The following is a 15,911-nucleotide window of genomic DNA, read 5'->3' on the forward strand; positions in this document are numbered from 1 at the left end:
CACATAATAACAGCCCTGATGGATCAGATCTATGGTCAACCAGAGGTCTTCTGAAAGACAAACAGGGAAAACAGGCTGAACTCCCTGCCTACTGTTGTTTCATCCCAACAGCTGACATTCATACCCTCTGAACATGGAGATTCCATTCAGCCACTGATGAACCTATCATTAAGCTAATGGCTACCACTACATCTTATGGCAGTGAATTCCATTATGTTTAGAATAGATCACTACTGCTTAACCACAACTGCCCTCCCCAGGATTGTGCACAGTGTGAGAGTTCTTCTAGAGAAAAGACATAACTAGGATTCAGCCACTGCTGCAATACGGAAGACAGCTAGAATGCTCCTCCATTTAAATGATAGAAATGTTAAGCTCCTAAGGAAAAATCCTACAGGATCTCAGAATAGGATCACCATGCTCCGACACTTGTCAATTCCACTCAAGCACGGAGGCGACTGATGAAGATTTATATGAAAAAGGACTTTATGTACTGGACTCCCTTTTTTACATTCCAGTGCTGAGGATTTATGACACTGTCAGTTCAGGAGTAAGATCACTCCTTCTTTATGTTGAAGTAGTTAGGAGATGTTATTATTTCTTTGGTACGTACCTTGATGTTATATCGCTGGGATTTGCAGACTGTGCATATATTTGTTGTTATCTGTGCACGCATGTATTATTACAGTTTCTTGTTACAGTAGTACTGTTTGCCACCGTGCTTTTGTTCTTTATTTGCATCATCTCGTTGAGCACGAAACTCTAGTTTTTGTCTAGCATGCAACTATGTGATGGACAGGCGCTCAAGAGATGGGATGACCTTTAAGAGCGCACGAGCTGTGCTAATCTTTAAGAGCTGGCATTGTTGCTTAGCTCACTTGATCAGAAAGGACCACTGATAGGGCTTCAGAGACAGTGGCAGTGGACTGAAGATGTTATTCTCCATGGACAGTTTAGCTTCAGTACAGTCGGGAAAATCTAGCAGCCCCAAGCTTCCTAAACACATCTCTCAAGTAGTCTGGCTTGCTTGTTTAAGTCTTTTCAGCCCTGCTTCCCTTCATGCTCATGGTCCCAGTGTAAGGCCATCCCTTGGGACTTGGCTCACCTGGGATGATGCCTAAACTAAATTTTCAGCTGTGAGGTAAATGATATTTTATTTAAAGTAATGCCAGGAGCCCCGTGGCACAGAGTGTTAAGCTGCAGTACTGCAGTCAAAAGCTCTGCTCACAACCTGAGTTCGATCCCGACGGAAGTTGGTTTCAGGTAGCTGGCTCAAGGTTGACTCAGCCTTCCATCCTTCCAAGGTCGGTGAAATGAGTACCCAGCTTGCTGGGGGTAAAGGGGAGCTGACTGGGGAAGGCATTGGCAAACCATCCCATAAACAAAGTCTGCCTAGGAAACGTAGGGATGTGACGTCACCCCATGGGTCAGGAATGACCCAATGCTCTCACAGGGGACCTTTACCTTTTTTAATGCCTGTGGGCTGTATAGGCATGTGATATGCCTGATGACCTAATGAGTGACCAATAGTATACCATAGTAACCATGCCTGAATTAAATCTTGTACTGAATCTAAGTCACATTATCACCAATACAGCCAAGGCATCAAGCCAATACATTAATTCATCCTCTATTCAGTGTGTTATCTTGATTTTAAATTTATTCAGGTTATCTGCCAGCATTATCATGATAATGAATACCTATGTAAGGGAAAAATCCTCAAACATTTTCAGATCAGATGACTTATTTAAATGACATTTTTGTATAAGCTGCAGTCAAATGTGGTTTGGCTTAACAATGTTAAAAACACACATGCACACACACATCAGAAATTATGCGCTGAATGAATGTGTTTGTGGTGACCTTGAGAATCTATCATTATGGAAAGGCTTTTAGTACAGGCTTTAAATAGTCCTGTAGTTGAAATATATGTCATTTCTCTGCAAAATATAACAAACTATGTGTAGCTGTTAAAATCTAAAATCAATACTTCACATTTAATGCTGTGAAAAATGAATGTCTATAAAGAAAAAAATCTGCATAACAGACAGAAGCATGGGATAGAATGAATGGCTTTTGAGCAAAAACTTTATATTTCTATGTATAAAACTGTTTTGTTATCAATTTGTATTACAAATATATAAAGTGGTTTTCTCCTCAAAATCCCAAAGAAGCACAACTAGGTTGTTCATTATATTGCTTGCTAGCATTAAAACAGATTAGAATTTATGCTGCCAGGCCCAAGTTATAAAACAAATCATATATTTGAGTGGAAGTGAGTTTAATAGGGATGCTTTCCAATTCCTCCCTGACAGGAATTCTCTCTGGAATACATCACTACAATTTGAGTTGTCCAGGTTGCATAATGGGACCTCATGCATATTCTTTTCAGCCACATTCCCTGTGCATGTCCCAGATTTGGAGGGAAATATACTTTGGATCCACATTTGGATATATAGAATCATCCTGGAAGTATTAGGAATTCCTGGATTGCAATAAATATCAAATATGTATAAAGCATATTCAAAATACCTGTCCATTCCATGTGCTCAGCTGTATTATGTTCATGGAAACTCACAGTGGATCATTGGAAGGATACATTAAAAGTTACAGAACAAGCACCGAACAGAATGAATTATATTCGTCCAACCCTAGAGCTCAGCTTACGTTTACTGCAAAACGTTTCTTTCCAGCAGGAAAGGAAACGCCGGGCCTGATGCATTTGCCTCCATTCACGCACATAGGATCGCAGACACCTGCAGTGACGGAATGAAACAAGGGCCGAAACGGAGAAAGATGCAAGGCTTTCTGTTCCAGTGTGTTTTCCGCGAGGGCAAAGTTTTGGGTCATTAAAGACCAAAAGTAATTTGGGAGTGAAGAAGTCTTAAACTTTGGGATTTGCAAGCTTTAGTAAATCCTTCTAGAATCTGCTGAGGTTCACTGCGTGTGAGAGACGTTTCAAGGAGCCTTCAATAAGAGCTGCCTCGCCAGAGAAATAAGGGAGACATTAATTACAATGAGTCTTGAAAAAGTAAACAAGAAATCTTCAGTGGCAGCTGTAGCCAGACCAATACCACTTATTACTGCTGATTGCCAAATTCTTGTTAAAGCCATTCCCCTCCTGATTGGAAAACATATTCTCGGGCATTCATCTGGATCAGCAAGAGCTGGTGGGGAATTGATTAGTTGCACACAATTTCAGGAAAGCTTTTGCATTTTATCCATCAAGGATGAGAGACAAGATAAGGCGGGCATTGCCCACAGTTAAAAATGAGAGACAATCTGTTAACAGTGTGGCATTTCAACCATTTATTTCAAAATCTTTTGGCCAGTGCCGTTCCTGTTGACTCAGTATTAAAGACACGGTCATATCCAACTGAATTTCCCCAGTCAGATACCACGTATAAATGGGTGAACCACCATTCAGTGATAGATTGAGGGTGGACTCCTATTTCCACTTGTATAGGAGTAAAATACAAGAAAAGCTTATGTTGCAATCAATCTCTTTACATATAACTCTGGTGCAGCCACAATTCAAACTACATACAGTTCAAGTCACCTTGTTATCATAAAAGATATCTTAGAGCTGGTGGTTTAGTGATTGGAGTGTCAGAAGAAGAAAGCCCAAGGTCAAATCCCCAAAGCTTACTGGGTGACCATGGGTCAGTCTGTTTGTCTGTCTGTCTGTCTGTCTGTCTGTCTGTCTGTCTGTCTATCCTTCTGGGTTATATAAAAAAATAGGGAACAGAAGAAAGGTGCTTAATAGAGGTGTGCACTTCAAAACAATTCATTTTGGAACTGGATTACAGCATGGGCATGCTTTTCATTATCATGATTTTTCAGGACACTCTTTACCGTTTTTGGATTTTTTCAGCTACTTGGGGGTGGGTCTTGAAAACATGGGACCATTTTAGTAGTTGCCCTACCCATTCCCTCCCTACATAGGTAGCCAAAGAGGGAGGAAGGGAGAAAAAGAAAGCTGGGCCCGCTAAACAGCTGTTGGGCAGTGTCTCCCCTCCCTTAACATTTTAAGGGGCCATTATTTGGGGGTAGACTTGGCATCCCTCAGCACAATGCACGGGGTGGGGGGACTGCTACATCCCAGCCTTCTTGTGGACTTCCCTGAAGCATCTGCCTGGCTACTGCAGAGAACACAGTGCTGGAGTTGAAACTTTGATCTGATTCAGCAGAGTTCTTCTTATACAGAGCTTCAGATCAACATGCATATTCAGCCACAGACTTTTAATGTGACAGAACACAAATGACTGAGTATATGGTAAATTCTGAATTGGTTCCTGTGAGCACTTAACTACTTCCTTAACAACCGGCTTGCTGTGAATTTGCATTTGTGCAGTGAGAAGCATTCTTTGCACATGATTATGTAGTTAGATGATAAATTTAACATAGATTCATTGCTCGCTGTGAACCTAATATCCCACATTCCCGATATTATATTAAATAGGTTGTGTGTTAGTGTGTGTGTTAAGTGCCGTCAAGTCGCTTCTGACTCATGGCGACCCTATGAATCAAAGTCCTCCAAAATGTACTATCTTTGACAGCCTTGCTCAGGTCTTGCAAATTGAGGACTGTGGCTTCCTTTATTGAGTCAATCCATCTCTTGTTGGGTCTTCCTCTTTTCCTGCTGCCCTCAACTTTTCTTAGCATGATGGTCTTTTTCAGTGACTCTTGTCTTCTCATAATGTGACCAAAGTATGACAGCCTCAGTTATTTTAGCTTCTAGGGTCAGTTCAGGCTTGATTTGATGTATAACCCACTGATTTTTTTGGCAGTCCATGGTATCATAACACTCTCCTCCAACATCACATTTCAAAGGAATCTACTCTCTTCCTATCAGCTTTCTTCAATGTCCAGGTTTTACACCCATACATAGTAATAGGGAATATGATAGCATGAATTAACTTAATCTTGGTGGCCAGTGACACATCCTTACACTTAAGAATTTTTTCTAGGTTGTACAATGTTTAATTATTATTATTATTATTATTATTATTATTATTATCATCATCATCATCATCATCATCATCATCATCATCATTATTGTCATGGCTCAGGGTGGATATACATGTAGAAGTTGCCACCTATATGCTGGCAGTTTATTGTAAAGGGGAATTACTTGGAAAAGCAAAGTAGACACATGTCAGGGTTCTAGGATGTGTCGGAAATCCCAGGCGTATTTGGAGACACAATCAATTTTATTTAGTTAGATTTCTACCCTGCTCTCTAATCCCTGGCCAAAGCTGTGCTCAGGGCAGCTAACAAGATAGTAACAAATACAATAAAATACCATAACATATGATGTGTGTGTGTAAAGTGCCTTCAAGTCGCAGCCGACTTATGGCGACCCCTTTTGGGGTTTTCATGGCAAGAGACTAACAGAGGTGGTTTGCCAGTGCCTTCCTCTGCACAACAACCCTGGTATTCCTTGTTGGTCTCCCATCCAAATACTAACCAGGGCTGACCCTGCTTAGCTTCTGAGATCTGACGAGATCAGGCTAGCCTGGGCCATCCAGGTCAGGGCTAACATATGATAAAATCACAGTATATATATTTTTTAAAAATTAACAATTGCATAAAACATCAGGAAATTAAGACAAGTGGCGCTCAGTTATTGACGCATAAAGGCTGCTGTGGGCCTGGAAAGGTTGGCAGGGGCCCCACATAGGGTTGCCAGGTCCCTCTTAGCCACCGGCAGGAGGTTTTATGGTGTGGAACCTGAGGGGGGTGGGGTTTGGGGAGGGGAGGGACTTCAATGCCAAAGAGTCCAATTGCCAAAGCGGCCATTTTCTCCAGGGGAACTGATCTCTGTCGGCTGGAGATCAGTTGTAATAGCAGGAGATCTCCAGCTAATACCTGAGGGTTGGCCACCCTAGCCCCATGTGATGGTTGAAGCGATGTATGAGGCCCCAACAAGTAGCTGGAACAATAAATGAGCCCAAAAAGGAGAGTGGGGTTGGGAGCAGGGAGGCCAGCACTGATGGAAAATCGTAGCTGCCCTCAACTGTGGGCCTAGCAGAACAGCTCCATTTTACAGGCCCTGTGGAATTTCTTGATCATATTAAGAAATATGATCAATTTTACATATTTTATGGCAGCCAACTCCCTGGAGAAAAATGCCCTGTCCCTTTCACAGAGGCTTAATGAGATGTTATTTACCATGTAATTTTATTTACCTATGTTCATGAAAAGCCTCAGGTACTCATTTCCACATATTAAGCCTCTATGAAAAGGACAGGACATTTTTCTCCTGGCCAGTTGGCAATACATATGATTGGCATATTTGAAGTATTGTAAATTTGATGACATTGGATTTTTTTTTACAATAACTCAAGTTTTGGCTGACTCAAGGCAACCTAGCTTTGACTTCTGCAGGGAGACAGCTGATGATTTAATTTTTCTTGTCTTTCCTTGAAAAAAGAGGAAATTGTGAATGATTTGACACTTTTTAATTAAACTGGGATTGTTGAAAATGATTCACAACTCTTTCCTTCCACTGCAGAATTGTAAGAGGTGTGTAGTCAGCAAATGACTGGATGAACAAAATATATTTGGGGGGCCATTCCACTGAAGGAACTGTTATACTGATAAAAGGAACAGCTGAGGACAGTAAGAATAATTATAGGATAGTAAATGAGCAATTCTAAACATGTTGACCTGCAAGTAAGTCCCTTGTTATTCATTGAGGGTTCCTCCCAGGAAAGTTTCCTTAAGATTGAACTGCACAAGAGTAAGTTGTCTATTACGACACAGAAGTAAAAAGGTCAATTGAAGCATTTTTAAACTGGCTTATGAAAAGTCACTTCAGATAAATGGATCTGGCCAGTTTTTTCACTTACTCTCACCTAATCCTCCTCCTTGCTACAGACCCTATTCCACATAGGGTTGCCAAGTGGCCAGGAGAAAAAAAAAAGTTATCTCCCTATAGTAGACATTTACTATATGGATATGCGCAGCTGGAGCTTTTCATGGCATGGAGGTAAATAAGTAGAAATTGGAGGTAAGTAATTAAGATCATCTGGTGAATAACATTCCATTAAGCCTCTATTAAAGGGATAGGACTTTTTCTCCAGGGGGTTGGCAGCACATGGCTTTTGTCCATGCAGGTCTTGGGGAAGACAACACTGGCTTGGAATATTCCTGAAGATTTAGGGTGCCTGAGGAGGGAGGGAATTTAGCATGGATGTGATGCCATAAAGCTAGAACTGATTTCTGTAATCTGGAGATCGTTTGTAATTCTGGGAGACCTCCAGGCCCTGCCTAGAAGTTGGTGATCTTAGATCTGATGATCCATGGCATAGACAATTTGGTCATCATAGGTGACTACTTCTTCCTTTTTCACCAGTGGAAAAGCTGGTTGGATCCAACCAAAGGATGTCCTCTCCTCTCCATGCATTCAGAAGAACACCACATAGGGTTGCCAGGTGGGTGGTATTGGTGGGCAACTGCCCACCAACCACCCAGCTACTCCAGAACAGAGAGTTATATTGGCCATGGTGATGCAGCGCTTCCGGAAGTAAAACCGGAAGTTCCGTCATAGCGTGTGCACGAGTGCTTCAGCCCCGCCCCTAAAACCTCCCACCGATCAGGAGGGGGGACCTGGCAACCCTAACACCACATAAGATACTTCACTAGAACAGGGTGCTGCTACTATTACCTCAGGGCAACTTGGCCCGCAGGATGACATGGGCCCCCATAAATTTGTACCCATACTCCTCCCTCTCTGTGATGTTGCTTGAAACAGTGAATGAAAGAAAAGGCTGAATAGGTAAACATGGGAGTAAAAAACCCATGAGTAGGGTTTTAGTCACAGGAAATAAAATGCAAACAAATGAACCCAGAAACAGCTAGGAAGCAAGTGAAGCTGTTTTAATAACAGCAAGGTAAGATTGAAATGAGTAGTCCCTGTTAATGAATGAGTAACCACATTATAAACTCACCATAGCCTCCAGAATATCTTCAAAGACAACCCCACATACAGCCTGTCACAGTAGCCCAACCTAGAGGTTTCAGCAAGGGTTAGCACAGCAAGGTCAGTATCATCCAGGAGCACTGATAACCTGATAGTCTGATATAAATGGGTACCACATTACTGAAGACTATAGTGTGAATGGATTCCCCCCCCCCATTGGTATGCAAGACCCTCTATCAGTGTCTAAATAAATGACATTAATAAACAACTAAAAATAATAGGCATCTGTGCTAGGACCAAGAGGCATCCTAATTATGCAAAATATCTCAAAAGTCAAAATCATTTCTACTTGGCTATAGAAAGTGTATACAAAACCATTAATCTTCCTGAAGGAAAAGGATGACGCCTTTTCAGCAAAACCTACATCTTCCCTGGAGTTTTCCCTTACTCTGACAGAAATTATATATCTTTGTGCTGTACTTTAATGGCTTTCCCCTGACATTTAGCCTGGAATGTTGTACATCTCTTGCCTTCCACCATAATTTTCTCCATTCTCCTCCAATTGCTATTACGCTTACTTTCGTTATTATGTATATCAAAAATGATACCACACATAAACAGAAAGAGGATTCCATCATAATCCAAGCATTTAAGGAGTCATCTCATGACACAGAGGTTGATATAAGGGCTCTCTGCAAACTCCTGCAACAGATCCTGATAGATATCAAACATGGTCAGTCTTTCTAGATGTCCTACTGCTCCTTATCCTTTAAAAAAAAAAATAATGGGAAGAAAACCCAAGACCACAAAATCTAGAAAAAACACAATGCTCAGGTTTATGAAAATGAGCAACAATTTGTTCCAGAACAGTGATGGCCAGTGTGATGCAGAGATATGTACTCAGCTAAGAGTTCTCATGATCACATTTCGACTCTGAAACTTACCCAATTACCTTAGGTCTAAACATAATGCTTCTGACATGGCTAAGGATTTTATCAAGGATAAAAAAAAGGAGCAAGAATCATGTTGATTGCCCTGATCCCTTGGTGGAAAGGCAGAATAGAAATGTAACAGGTGAGTAGACAGATGGTGGTGGAGGAAAGTGCTGTTAAGTCACAGCTGATTTATGGTGACCCCATGGGGTTTTCAAGGCAAGAGGTGGTTTGCCATTGCCTGCCTCCCCCGTGGGCTGAGAGAGTTCTGAGAGAACTGTGACTGGCCCAAGGTCACCCAGCAGGATTCATGTGGAGGAGTGGGTAATCGAACCTGGTTCTTCAGATCACAGTCTTCCACTCTTAACCATTACACCACACTGGCTAGCTAGCTGGATAGATAGATAGATAGAACAGACAGACAGATAGATTCCAGGGAAATGCACATAAATCTGACATAAGAAATCACAATATTAAGAAACCAGTGTGTGTGCCTGTGTGTGGGGACATTTTAATCTTCCTGGACATAATTATTGAACACATGAAGCCGCCTTATACTGAATCAGACCCTTGGTCCATCAAAGTCAGTACTGTCTGCTCAGACTGACAGCTGCTCTCCAGGGTATCAGGCAGAGGACTTTCACATCACCTATCGTAGCCAAGTACTGCTCTGCAGCTATTAAAATCCGCTCGGAGAAGGGTATTAGTGACTTTTAATTGATATGTGCCTATGTGAACAAGGTGATTTTAATTGATATAATTTTATCTGTATTTTGTATATAGAGACTTTTATTATGTAATCGGTTTTACTGAAAAGGTTTGTATCTTATCTGGCTATTGCCATAATAATAAAATCAATCAATCATCACCTATGACCTGGTCCTTTTAACTGGAGATGCTGGGGATTGAACCTGGGACTTTCTGCATGCAAAGCAGAGGCTCTTCCACTGAGCCAAAACCTCTCCCCATATTGCAGATCTGAAAGTCACTGTAGAAAAAAAAAAGAAAGAAAGAAAGAAAGAAAGTTGGTTTTTATATGTCGATTATCTCTACCTTTTAAGGAGAATCAAACCGGCTTACAATCTCCTTCCCTTCCTCTCCCCGCAACAGACACCTTGTGAGGTAGGTGAGGCTGAGAGAGCTCTAAGAGAACTGTGATTAGCCCAAGGTAACCCAGCTGGCTTCATGTGTAGGAGTGGGGAAACCAACCCAGTTCACCAGATTAGAGTCCGCTGCACATGATGTGGAGGAGTGAGGCATCAAACCTGGTTCTCCAGATTAGAGTCCACTGCTCTTAACCACTATACCACACTGACTCTCCACACCAGAAAGAAAGAACTGATCAAGAAATTAAACACTCTCTTTCACCTTGGCCTGAACAGAGACTTGGATTTCCTTATTCACTATAGTTTTGAATAACTCAATAGGACCAACTTTTTAGAGACTTTAATTGGCTCTTCATAACATGTTGTACCATACTATAATCCTTTGCTGACGTTAGTTTTTTTCCCTTATGCTTTAGATAGCTTCTTCCCTGATTGGCTGGGTTTATCCTATTTCATTACACCTGCATTTATCGAGAGGCCGGAACTTTTTACCTCTCTTATTATCCATTATGTGTAACCGCTGAAGCTACTCCTTACACAAAGAATCACACCTGAAGGATTTATGACATGGTTCACACCACCAAGCCTCTCTCTGCTCCAGCTTCTCCTCCCCCCTTCTGTGATCTTTCTTATTAAAACTTCCAAAATTATTTCCTTCCCATGGCATCTGAAGAAGCGATCTCTAACTCATGAAAACTTGTGCTGAAATAAATGTTGTTAGTCTTACGGTGCCACTGGCCTTTTTTTGGGTTTTTTTTTACAACAGACTGGAATTAACACCTCTTATATAGTCATGAAGGAAACTTCTCAAGTCTCTATTGAATACAAACCTGTCAGTACACAGATTCCCAATGGAATAGTTGTTAAAGTTAACACTAATCCAAACTCAGTTTTCCAGTTTAATAATGTTAGGGTTGTCCAAGTATATATTCTAGACGTTGCTATAAAAAGTCAGTTTACAACCATATGCTAATGAATTCATTATGCTCCCCCCCTTCGGCTCATTTTTTTCCTAATGTTCTCGCCCCTTAATTTTCTTTGAATACAATTCCATTTTCAATACCCACGTGGCAGTCATCAACATTTATGGATGATAATGAGTTCCAGTCTCTCTGGGTCCCACTTGTATGCCTCTGTGGAAAGCTCCAATTTCAAAATAGCAAACAAAATGTTACAGCCTCTCTTTGGGAAACTAAATAAATTATCCGACACTGCAAAAACAAACTGAATTATCCTAATCCTCCCAGGAGCAAGTCTGACTCTGAGAGTGTTCAGGGTTGCTTTCCTGTACAGAAGCATCACATACTGACTACCCCAGATCATGATAATTCATAGGTAGGGTTGCCAACTTGGGAATACCTGGAGATTTTGGGGGTGGAGCCAGAGGAGGGTGGGGTTTGAAGGGGGAGGGACTTCAATGCCATACAGCCCAATTGCCAAAGCAGCCATTTTCTCAAGGGGAACTGATCTCTGTCACCTGGAGATCAGTTGTAATAGTGGGAGATCTCCAGCTACCACCTGGAGGCTGGCAAGCCTATTCATAGGGCTTACACCTTTTTTTTTTTGCCATGAAGTCACAGGTGTCATATGGCAACCCCATAGGATTTTCAAGTCAAGAAACATTCAGAGTTGGTTTGCCATTGCCTGCCTCTTTGTCGTGACACTGGACTTCCTTGGTGGTCTCCCATCAAAATACTAACTAGAGCCAACCCTGCTTAGCTTCCAAGATCTGATGAGACCAGGCTAGCCAGAGCTTACACCTATCTCAGATAAAATCCTTATATGAAAAAAATCCATTGTGTAATTGCCGTAGGAAATAAAGCCTTCCTTTTTCATGTTATTATCCATTAAAATAATTTGATGTTGATAAGGGAAAAGAGCCTGCACAATAATAATAAAAACACTAACAAGTAAAGTAGCTTTAAAGAAGCAGAAGAGGAAATGGCGAGAATGTCCCCAATAAAACAGTTTAGCCTTTGTATTTCTACAGAAGAGCAAAAGCTTTTCCTCAGCGTATTGTTGATAGTCACTTTTAATTTTGAATCCAAAAGTAGTGCTTTTGAAGGGCTGAAATGATCACTAAGTGTTCACCTTCTTTTGTTTGAGCTGGTTTCTTTTTGCTTCCATTGTGTCCCCTCTCTGCTCCAGTGCCATTTTTGAGTCGTATATAGTAAAGCCAAGCCATAAGAGCACAAGAACATAAGAAAAGCCCTGCTGGATCAGACCAAGGCCCATCAGGTCCAGCAGTCTGCTCACACAGTGGCCAAGCCAGTCAGGGATCACTTCATGAAGGCAATGACTCACACTGCCGTGTAGCAAAACAGATTTGTCTATATGACAACAGCAATAAGGACAAGGTAAGCCAATTTAGAGTTGAGACAATGCATTCTGGGACAGCAGTGCCCTCTTTCTGAAAGTGTGAGCATTTTGTGCCCTCTCAGCGCAAGCCCAGAAAAACTGCCCAAAGGCGAACTCTCCAAAGTTGCAGGGAAAAACAACAAAAGACCATTACATCTGAATCAATCATATGCTGGACTTCTACACGGTACTGGGTTGTAGATAGGCTACACTCTGTGGGGAGTACAAGAGGAGATTAAACTGGTAGTCACATAATCAAATGTATAGACACATAAAGATAGTCTGCTGCAGTGGTTGGACTAGGATCTGGAGGACTCCGGCTCAAATCCTCATTTTGCCATGGAAGCTTGCTGGGTGACCTCAGGCCAGTTACTGTCTCTGAGCAACTTGTTGTTAAGATAAAAGAGAAGAGGAGAGGTAGGGTTGGGGATGGAGCTTGATGAGGTCGGGGATTGGGGAGGGGAGGGACTTCAATGGGATATAATGCCATATAGAGTCCACTTTTCCAACATGGCCATTTTCTCCAGGTGATCCGATTCCTGTCATCTGGAGATCAGTAGTAATAGCAGGAGATCTCCAGCCGCCACCTGGAGGTTACTCAAAATCTGACACAGACAAACTATACACCTAGTATAGTGAAACAAGACCACATAAACACATATATGTGTATAAAAATCCATATCCAATAAGTATAATGTCCCATATATCAAAAATCTCAGTCCTATAGACTAACAATTATTCATTTTCTTTCAGTTATGGATTACAGGTGAGTATATTCTTTCCGGAAGCAGGAGGCTCCAAGGTGAAGAGGAAGGCAGCCGTTTCAGATTTTCTTTCATCAGTTCCACCTCACCAACCTATTGTTTCCTGGTCCTTATTTCATCACAAACAATCCATGCATAACAGTCTTTCAAGGTTCCTACCCAGGATATCCACATTTCTACACATTTGTACACAGAGGTGTCTGTTTTGGATTACCACCTGGAGGTTGGCAACCCTATCTGCCACTTTCAGTAGGAAACTGGCACTGGGAGTAAGAGGGAAGAGAATGCAACATCATTCATACTACGTTTCACACAGTATGCTATGGATTTCTGAGGTCTCGTCTCCCACTTTCCGTAACATCTTGTCTCTTTTTAATAAGATTACCCTTTCTACTAGATTACAGTTTAACCCAAATGGCCTAGGTGTCTCCTTTAACACCTCTCTCCTTTTAGTAATGAGAATGAGGAATTCTGCATAGGAAGATTATTAAATCGGTTCCTTGATGTCATTTATAAGCCCTTCACTTTTCTCTGGGCCATTTCAGGAGAAATGAAGGTCCGTGTACTTAAACTAGCCTTCCCCCAAATGATAATTTAGATTCTGTTTAGATCAAGTGCAATAATTACCTGTCATCGCATCGCCTAAGCAATCCCGAAGAGAAGGGAATAACAAGACTGCATTGCAATGCTGACTAGGAAGAGGCGGTTTTAGAAATGCTGGATTTCTTTGGCCCGAGAAGCTGGTAAATTGACCTCAATAATATATCCCAGCTCAAAGATAGGCAGAGTACCTCTGAGTGATATATGCCAAACAGGCAAACAATTAAATGTATCAGATGCGGCTCCAGGGTGGTTGCTCATGCCAAAAAATAATGATAAATGATTGAGAAGTAGGACAGCATCTATTTTTGATTCCTTCTTAATAAAAAAGTGCTATCAACAGCAATGGTCGACTAGTTCAGAAGAGAAGTATATGGCAATCCCATCATCAGCATGAAGACCGGAGCTAAGGTGCATTTTCTTGTTTTCATCACTCCTACATGTGCTTAGGGGTTAAATTCCTTATTGCTCAAGGAACAGTAGTCACTACACATTCTTCTCATTTATACAGCTGTGGTACTAAGAAAAAAATAGCTTTTATCATTTGCCTTCCTTTGTTGTCTATTGCTCTTAGTTTACAAGGCATGTGTGGAATCTATTTCACGAACAGTTTTTATTCCCATCTTGTTAGAAGTCTTAAATTTGGTGACATTTTCCCTTCCTTGCAAACTGCTTTGTGTTTTATTACAGGTCAGTGAGCCATTCTGATGTTCTGAATAAATTTTGTTCAGTATCTTCCTTACCATGTATGTTTTTTTTAAAGGACAGAATAATATCTCACAGTTTTTTTCCTGGCTAGTTTTTTTTATAATTTCCATGCATGTTATGATGTGTCATCAAAAATATTTTCATGTATATGAGACTGAATAGACTCTCAGCTCAATCCTATGCAGTTATTCTGGTCTAAGCCGATTGAAATGAAAGGGAAATGACTGGGGAAATTCTCCTTAGGATTGTATTGTAAATCTTTGTTGAGGTTTTCTTCTATATGACATGAATCACAAGATAATTTGAGCAGGGTAGCAAAATGAACTAAAAGCTAATTACTATGGAGAAGCAGCCCTGTTACTCAATAATTGTTGACCAAATGTATTTTAATTGTGTAACTAACTGTTCTGTAGTAGAATGGTAAGGATAAGGAACAAGCATTATTCTGAGATAAAAGTTGTGCAGTTTGACTTCCACCAAAGGTTTCATAAAGCCTAGTTAGATAACTATAACCAAGGGAATAGTAAACACAGTGGAGTTTATAGTGTAGTACACAGACATCTTTGGTAGATATTGGAGGACAGAGTCATGCAGTGGTCTAAATGTGATAGACCAGTTAGTGTTTAATTTATCCTACCTCATTCATCCATAGTTGACAACCAATGGGGGCCAGTGGCCTGAGAGATGATGAACATTAATTGGCTGAAGGCTGAAGATGATGAACATTAATTGGCTAGAAAGTATGCAAGGCCAGACACAGCTTGGTTAAGAATATAGAGCTGAAGAAAACAGCAGAAGAGATGTCTGAGGAGAAAAAAATAAACCAGTGTTTTAGGCAAATGATTATTTATTTATTTACACCTTTCTCTCTGGGACTCTAGGCAGATTACACAGAGTGAGTCAATAAAACTGACAGATGGGATATTCAATAAACCATGCAATACGATTAGGGTAGCAGAAACAACCAGTAGTCTAAAAGCAGAACTGAAGCAAAGCACAAGTATTAACAAGACACATTAAATGATGCAAAATTCCATACTAGTGTCCTTGTTTCAGCCAACTATGCACAGTAATATAAACCTCAGTCCACAATACTTCCCCCAAGTAACTTTATGAATCATTTAGAAGAGTGCAACTCTCTATCGCCTGTGTAGAAAAGGCCTCTTGAAGAATTCAGTTTTGCATAGTTTGCAGAAAGCCAAGAGAGTGGGAGCCTCCCTGGAATCCTCAGGCAGGCTGTTCCACAAGGCAAGGGCTACAACAGAGAAGGCGTGTGTACAGGCAGTTGTTGACTTTGCCCATTTGCAGGTTGGCATCTGCAGAAGACCCTGCTCCATGAGTGAAGCTGTCGTGGTGGAGCATAAGGGAAGAGGCAGTCTTGCAGATATGAGGATCAAAGGCCATGAAGGGCTACGTATGTGATAGCTAATACCTTAAATTGAGTCCAGTAACTGATGGGCAGCCAATGAAGTGCCTGCAAGATGGGAGTCCTGTGCAAGCTCCATCTAGCTCCTGA

The sequence above is a fragment of the Euleptes europaea genome, chromosome 15 (genome assembly GCF_029931775.1).
Source record: "Euleptes europaea isolate rEulEur1 chromosome 15, rEulEur1.hap1, whole genome shotgun sequence".
Lineage (NCBI taxonomy): Eukaryota > Metazoa > Chordata > Lepidosauria > Squamata > Sphaerodactylidae > Euleptes > Euleptes europaea.